General features: G+C 36.7%; 1 non-coding gene across 1 annotated transcript; it reads left to right on the plus strand.

The window, feature by feature from the left end:
- Positions 1 to 582: 582 nt before the first annotated feature.
- Positions 583 to 689, plus strand: LOC113767246. The gene has a single exon (XR_003467962.1). It is a non-coding gene; the product is annotated as a small nucleolar RNA R71 (small nucleolar RNA).
- Positions 690 to 8,798: the final 8,109 nt, after the last annotated feature.

An 8,798-nucleotide genomic window follows, 5' to 3' on the forward strand; every position in this document is an offset into this window, starting at 1 on the left:
TCAATTTTATCATTTGATACATTTGTCAGCTTCTCAATTGTTAATTCCCAAGCTGGTTTAGACTCCGGAAGTGGTTGCTTCGGTTGAAAACCCGATGGATTAACTGGTCTTTGTTGATTCTCTTGATCTTTCTATCCAAAATTCGGGTGATTACGCCATCCTAAATTGTAAGAATTGGAGTATGGATTATTTTGGGGTGGACGGTTGTAATTGTTGAGATATTGAACTTGTTCGCTATTAGAATACATAGAATCATCATGATTTCCGCCGCAAGTAGTACAACATGCAACAACTATTCCTTGATTAGAATTAGAACCAACTTGCCTATTAAGCATCTTAACCACATTATCCATATTTGCACTTAATATATTCAAGGTATCTACTTCAAACATACCTGCGGTTCTCCTTGTATTATCTCGTTCGTTTGTCCATTGGTAGTTGTTAGCAGCCATTTCTTCAATCAATTGTTGAGCTTCCTCAACTGTCTTTCCCATTAAAGCTCCTCCAGCTGCCACATCTACATGCGTCTTTGTTGGATAGGTGAAACCATTGTAAAATATTTGGACTACTAGCCAATCTGGTAAACCATGATGAGGACATCTTTGTTGCAATTCCCGATAGCGCTCCCAAGTTTCATACAATGTCTCTCCTTCCTGTTGAGAGAAACTAGTTATATCCATTCTGAGTTTAGCAGTTTTTCCAGGTGGAAAGAATTTATTAAGAAAAGTCTTAGCTAATTCAACCCAAGTTGTAAAAGTGTTAGGAGGATTAGATTGTAGCCAAACCTTGGCCTTGTCCCTTTGTGAAAATGGAAACAATCGAAGTTTAATTGCATCATCACTCACACAATTAAACTTAATTGTATCACAGATTTCAAGAAATGTTGACAAGTGAGAATTTGGATCTTCGGTAGCATTGCCTCCATATTGAGATTGTTGTACCATTTGAATCAGTGATAGTTTAATCTCAAAATTATTAGCATTTACCGTTGGCCTTACAATGCTAGTTTGAGAATCTTGTGATTCCGGTAAAGCAAAATCTTGTAGAATTCGCCTATTTGGTTCATTTTTCGCCATTTCTTCCTCAAATGGTAATTCTATCAAAATTTCCTCTATCGACTGCCAAACCTCTTGTTCCTTTTGATGTGGTGTATTCCTCCTTTGTCTCCGTAGTGTCCTCTCAATTTCAAGATCGAAAAGTGCAATTTCTTGATTTGATCGGTGCATACACTATAAATAAAAATAAGAGAAATTTTACAGTTTTAATTATTAAAATCAACTATAAACAACTTGAATAAAAATAATAAAAATATCTAAATTAATAGAGATGATTAGACCCTAATATTGCCGCTCCCCAGCAACGGCGCAAAAAACTTGACGGAATTTTTATATCAATACAAGTTTAAATCCGATCTTATACCCGTTTAACTGCAAGTATACAGGCCAAAATTGTAATGTAGGGTATGTATCGGATCGATCCCACAAGGAGCAAATTAACCAATTATTAGGTCTTTATTTTCTCTATTATTTAGACTTATGAATGAATTTGAACAGAGAAATCGTATTGCTATTTTCTATAAATCTGATCTACAAATCTAGTTTAGCAAATGCTAATTGCAAATGGAGCATTTTCACTCTATGATAAATCTAGGGATGTAGATTCCACCTATGGCATAAACAACACAAATAAATAAATTTACCTCTTGTTATTATTCTTGTTTAACCAGGGATTCATTTCTAATATTACCAAACTTCATTCTCACGATAAAATGGCTTAGAATAGTCCAATTTTCCCTATTTTCATGGTGAAATACTACTACTACTCTGTTTTCTTTCATGAAATGCTAAATAATTCACTTAAATGTATCTCTATTTTCATGTACATACAACTTAAGCTCTACTCATGTGTTTCCATTGTTACTACCAATTCTCATTGAACAATAACAACTATAAACATGCTATTGGTGATCAAGCAATAACAAGTAATTACTACATACACAAATAGACAAGTTAATACAAGATATAACAAGTGTAAATCACATTCAATTTATCTCATTTAGCCATAAGTTTTATCTACTCCCTAGATTAAGAATTTAGCTACTCATGAATGATTTAACAATCAAACTCACAAGTTTATTTATGCAAAACATCATAAAGTACAAATACAAGAAAGGTAAAAGAAAGTTTAGCCAATTGATGGTAAAGCCCTCCAATTTCTGCTATGTTCTTGTACAAAATGATTACAAGTGAAAACTCCAAATGCTTCTCCAAGAACTTCTAGCTAGAGAGAAACTAGTTACAAGAAGGAAAACTAGCTACGTAAGGTGATGTCCAGCTTCTCAATTGTGTCTCTGCATAAAAGGTGGTAGAAAGACTTTTTTTTTTCTCCTTCATGATTTCAACCACTTAGATTTTGTAAAGGAAGTCAGAAGATATGTTGTTTTGACTAGTCAATAACTCATTTGGTCTTCTCTTTTGTTGCAGAAGCAAGTGCCACCGAATTTTCTCTCTCAAGATAGCTGAAAAGTTGTGTGAAAATTGAGAAAAAACGGCTATGCCACTTGCTGAAGAGAGAGGCAGATCCGAACCTCGGATCCGAGGGATGAAGATCGATCCGAGGACTTTCTTTGATGGATCCGAGCTCGGATCGTTTGTCCTCGGATATACTGCTCTAGAAGTACAGACGAAGGCTCGGATCGTCCTTTACTCACACGGATCCGAGCTCGGATCCGTGCTGGTCATTTTTCAATTTTTTACTTCTTTTCCTTATTCTTCATTTTTACTCCTAGTTTCTCTTGTACTTTATCCTCAGGACAATTCTTACAATTCCTTCATCTCGTGCATGAATTCCATATATCAATATCCTTCATAATTTCACATTAATCCACTCATTTATCAAATTTTGAACACTTAAACAATATTTAATTAATTATCACCAAAAGAGTTCAAATATGGCTTTAATCTTCTCAAAACATACCAAAAGTTCATGCCAAACTTGTACAAAATATACGTTAAATATTCACTTATCACTCACTATAATCCATAGCAAGAATTAATTGAAATTTCTAAACTGACCAAAATAATATTCATTACGCCCCAAAATAATATTTACATACATCCAAAAGCTATTACATATGTTCGCGAACAAACGATTCATCATTCGGCATCAATCTTAACTACAACCCAAAAATATATACATCACAGTCATTTCTACTAAAATAAAAATTTAAAGTCTCTTAAAACATTCCAACAGTATTTTTGAGCACTCTCGGATCCGAATCCTATTAAGGAAAATAAAACGCGGGATGAACTTAAGTTCAGTGAGCATTACAGGTAAACAAGCCAATAAGAGAATAACACAATTTGACATGTAAGCACGTTTTTCCAAATAATATAGGTTCAAGTAAATCGATTCTCAACATTAGAAACTGATAGGGGAGCAATTAATTGAAATAGGAATCTTTCAATGTAAAATACTTGATAAACAAAAACATTCATGCGTGCATTCAATCATTCGTTCAAATAAATACAAGAATGAACAATAATTTGAACATTAAAAAGATAAGGGGCTCACAGGGAGCAACATTCACCTTATAACTATCAATAAACAATCCCCTACACTTTTCCACCTTATAACCTCCGAACTCCCACCTTATGTCCTCCGAAAGATCAACAATCCCCTCATTTAACATTCACCTTATGCCTTCCGAAAAATTAACAATCCCCTCATTTAATATTAAACATTTAACATAGAACTCAAGTCCTTTCGGTAAAGAGTTTTGAGTTTTGCACTTAACATTGGTAAGTTATAAACCCAAAGCTGTCCAACTGATCCGACCTCGCAAATGGCGGGTCTTGGATAGGGTGCCAGCATATGGTTAAGCTCAGTTTAGCCGATGCGATAAAGTACACATCGGCCTACATTCTTGCACATTTATCACGCACTCATGCAATGTGAACTTGCACTCATAGCAAATTAGCAAGACAAGAAAATCACAACAGTCATTCACTTATTCGCATGTCATTCAAAGGAGAGCACTTAAACAAGTAATAACATTTTCTCAAGTCATGCATAATCAAATAACATGCATTGGAACATTCACCAATCAATTGCAACCCTTCACTTTAACCCCGATTCATCTTCTTGAACTCTCTTGAGTCCTGTGGTTATATACTATCTTAAAAGACTAGCAATACAAGACCAAAATACATGAAGAAATTGAGGTTTCAAAGCTTCATTTAGAAAATGCATCAATTTACCAGTTTTATATTCGTATAACCTATCAAAATATAATATTTTCCTGCTGCAATCGAGGAGAAAATCTCATGTGCTTACAAAATCAATGTTGCAAAAGTCATTTAGAGCACAAGAGCATCGATTATAGTCAAACGTTTGAAGAAATTAGAACAAAACTTTCAAAATACAAAGTTAGAAATTGCCCGACCTAAAATGATTTGAAAAAACTCATTTCCTTTCATTTAAATCTCAATTCCACTCATAAAATCAAGGTTAAAATGGTTTAACAACTCCAACTTAAATTTGAAAATAGAAGCAAGAACAAGTTTAGAAAATAGAATTTTCTCCAGTTTTGCGCGACATTGTTTGAAAAATCGTATCGCAAGTTTCTTAAGTCCAAAATTTATAACTTTATACAATTGAAAAATGGATTCAAAGGGCTACAATTTTCTAGAATACATATTTGTAAGATTCTATCCATAAATCAGTCAAATTACAATCTCAAGTTGCAGCCTCATCAAGTAGAAAAACAGAGCAGGTGTGAAAATTCAGTCAATTTTGAAAAATCACAGATATTCACTAAGTGTTCTTTAGTTCCAAGTGTCCCAACACTTGTCATCTTCTAGAGTTCTTTAACTCCAAGTGTCCCAATTCTCTATCTTATTGCACTAAAGTCATCCTTTTTTTTCAAAAATTTCTTTTACACCCCATTAAAAAGGAAATTTTTATTTTACCCCACACATTAACTTTCACATGTAAAATTTAATAAAAATATTAAGGCAAAATAATCATCATCAAATCAATAAATAACCAAATAGATGACTAAATTAATAAAGTACCGTGTAGTTAAATTAGATAAATTAGCAAAATTTCTAGATCCTCACAAAACCTACAAGATCAACTTATCTTAAACATAAAAGGTAATCTAGCATGTTTACATCTTTTGATCCACCAAACAAGATGAAATCAACCCACAAACCTACCAAATGTCCTTCCAAATTTAAACCAAGGATGAGTGAAGTAATCAAGGTCTTTCCTTCCTTTTTCCCACAATTCCAAGCAAGATTGGAACTTGAGTTGGAGAAGTTTTTTCCTCCCCTTTTCTTTCTAAGAGTTCTTGGCCTCTCTCTCTCTTTCTCTCTCTTGGAAGACAAGAAATTGAAAAAGGAACTAAAAGAGTTTAGTAGGTGAAGTCTTATAAAGTGTTTGATTCCCAGTGTGCCACTTGTCCAATTCTCATGGTGTCTTACTCCAAATATCTTTTTCCCCAACAATCACGTTTTTGCATTAAAACTCCCTCTTTTCACTAAAGTTTCCTCACACACCTCACTCAAAATCATAACTTACTAACCCCCACATGTAACAAAATAAAAAAATTATTAAGACTAAAAATCATTGTCAAAACATTAAATAAATAAATAAGTAATTAAATGAATAAAATGCAATGCAATTAAAACGGGTAAAATCACAAAATTTTCAGGTTCTTACTGTGACGCCCCCACTTCTCCCCAAGGCGAATCAAAGGGTATCCGCAGGACGCCTGCCCATCTCTCGCTAGGACTCAAACAAACACCATTCAAGCTTATAGCGGTGCTAGAAATCAACAACCAGAAAAGATAAATACAATTAGTACGGAAGCGTTCAAGCTTAACGAAATATAACAATCATCCAATCCTTACATCGGGTTTTCATAATACAGCCAAAAAATATACAATATCCCAAAAGTCTAGACAAAAGAGTTGGAACCCTATTACATGAGTACACAAAAGAGAAATTCCTCCGAATCTCACTCCAAGCACAAATCCTGTTAAGGAAAACAAATCTACAGGGTGAGTGATACGAATCTCGTTGGAGAGGAGATTCGCGACCCAAAATCGCTTGTTGGATTTGACATCGGATGCAAGAAACGGTGGCAGCGGAAACCCTACGACCCCTCTAATCCCCGTGACTACGAACTTGTTGATACTATCTCAACCCGTAATCAAACGAATTAGGGAACCTTAGGCAAGAGTAGAAGGCGCCACAATTCAAGTGCGATTCTTGAATTGATAAGCCGAACAAGAACACTAGAGTATAACTCTAAGTTGTTCAAGGTTTGCTCGAAAGTTATGGAGAAAATTCTCTCAATATTTTTATCATAAAAGTGTCTCCCTTTGTGGGAGTAATGGGGTGCCTTATATAGGCTACAAGTAAACCCTAAACTAGTAAGGAAAAGGAACTAAGGTGTGCTAATATGGGCCTCGATGAGTCGGGCCTCATGTGGGCTTTCCCTCCAAGGCAGCTCACCTTAACAAATAATTATGACTAAAAACCAATCTTACCCTTGGCATTTCTATGTGCAACATGCACCGAGCCAATTATTCAATCTAATCAACTAATGTGGAATTAAATGATTATAATGCGAATCTCGCTAACTAGGGTTTGGTAAGACCCTAATACTCAGGTGTAGCTTCAATACTCAATACCGGACCGCGATCACCTTCACTTGAGTGTATGAATCCTTCAAAGGACTTGTGTATGGCCTGAATAAGTACACTGAGTTGCTCACGAAGTCTCTTTGCTTGAGCTCTAGTAATGGATCCACTTGGAGCTTGCACGCGATCCTCACCCCTTTGATCACTCGAGCCATTGTAGACGTGGTCACGTACTATGATGCTATCATTCCCTTCCTCTTGAGAAGGATTTGCCCTCAAATCAAAAGCATCATCTGTATCAAAAGGGGCTAAGTCAAAAACATTAAATGTAGCACTAACGCCATACTCACCAGGAAGATCAAGTTTGTAGACATTGTCATTGATGCGCTCCAACACTTGAAAGGGTCCATCACCCCGTGGTTGTAATTTGTTTCTCCTTTGAATAGGAAAACGTTCCTTGCGCATGTGTAACCACACCCAATCTCCAGGTTCAAGAATCAACTTTTGGCGACCCTTGTTAGCTTGCTTGACATATTGAGCAGTTCTCCTCTCAATATTGGCCCTGACTTTCTCATGCAATTGCTTAACAAACTCTGCACGTTTCTTACCATCCAAATGTGCGCGCTCATTACTAGGTAATGGCACTAGATCAAGTGGTGTTAGCGGATTAAAACCATAAATACATTCAAATGGAGAGAAGCCAGTAGTAGAATGGATAGCCCTATTATAAGCGAACTCAACATGAGGTAAACACTCTTCCCATGATTTCAAGTTCTTTTTGATGATGGCACGCAACAAAGTACCTAATGTACGGTTCACCACCTCAGTTTGGCCATCAGTTTGGGGGTGACTAGCAGTAGAGAATTGCAATTTGGTGCCTAACTTAGACCAGAGTGTCTTCCAAAAGTAGCTTAGAAATTTAACATCTCTATCATATATAATGGTCCTAGGAATGCCATGCAATCTCACAATCTCTTTAAAGAATAAGTTAGCAATATGAGATGCATCATCCGTTTTATGACAAGCGATGAAGTGTGCCATTTTAGAGAACCTATCCACTACCATATAAATGGAGTCATGGCCATACTTGGATCTAGACAAATCAAGTATAAAATCCATAGAAATATCTACCCATGGTGCACTAGAAATAGGTAACGGGGTGTAAAGGCCATACGGGTGTACCTTGGATTTAGCTTTCTTACAAGCTAAGCACCGATCCACCATCCGTGCAACATCTCTCCTCATGTGCGGTCAATAGAAGTGTTCCTACAGCATGGCAAGAGTCTTATCAACCCCAAAGTGTCCCATAAGTCCACCTGAGTGGGATTCCCTTACCAAGAGTTCTCGGAGTGATCCATGTGGGATGCAAAGCCGATTGGCACAAAACAAGTAACCATCGGAAATGAAAAACTTACCTTGCCCAGTGTGTTTGCAAGAAGTGTAAATCTCACCGAAGTCACTATCTTGGGTATAGAACTCTTTAATCAGTTCAAACCCTAGCAACTTAGCATCTAAGGAGGTGAGTAGAGAGTACCTTCGGGAGAGTGCATCCGCAACCACATTAGACTTACCAGCCTTGTATTTAATCACGTACGGAAAGGACTCCACGAATGCAATCCACCTTGCATGCTTCTTGCTCAAGGTGTGCTGGGCATTAAGGTACTTAAGGGACTCATGATCGGTATGTATCACGAACTCCTTAGGTCTTAAATAGTGCTGCCACACTTGTAGTGTTCGAATGAGGGCGTAAAACTCTTTATCATAAGTTGAGTAGTTCAGTGCAGCCCCATTGAGTTTCTCACTAAAGTAGGCAATAGGCCTTCCACCTTGGTTCAACACAACTCCAACTCCAATACCTGAAGCATCACAATCAATTTCAAATGTCTTAGAAAAGTCAGGTAAAGCAAGTACAGGTGCATGTGTGAGTCGGTGCTTTAAAGCATGGAAAGCCTGTTCTTGAGATTCTCCCCAATGGAAGTTCTCATTCTTTTTGATCAACTCGATCAAGGGTGCAGCAATGGTGCTAAAGTCCCTCACGAATCTCCTATAGATACCCGCAAGTCCATGGATGCTTCGAACATCACCCACGGACCGTGGTGTCGGCCACTCTTGAATAGCTTGTACCTTTTGATCATCCACCTTCATTCC

Source organism: Coffea eugenioides, chromosome 3 (assembly GCF_003713205.1).
Source record: "Coffea eugenioides isolate CCC68of chromosome 3, Ceug_1.0, whole genome shotgun sequence".
Classification (NCBI taxonomy): Eukaryota; Viridiplantae; Streptophyta; class Magnoliopsida; order Gentianales; family Rubiaceae; genus Coffea; species Coffea eugenioides.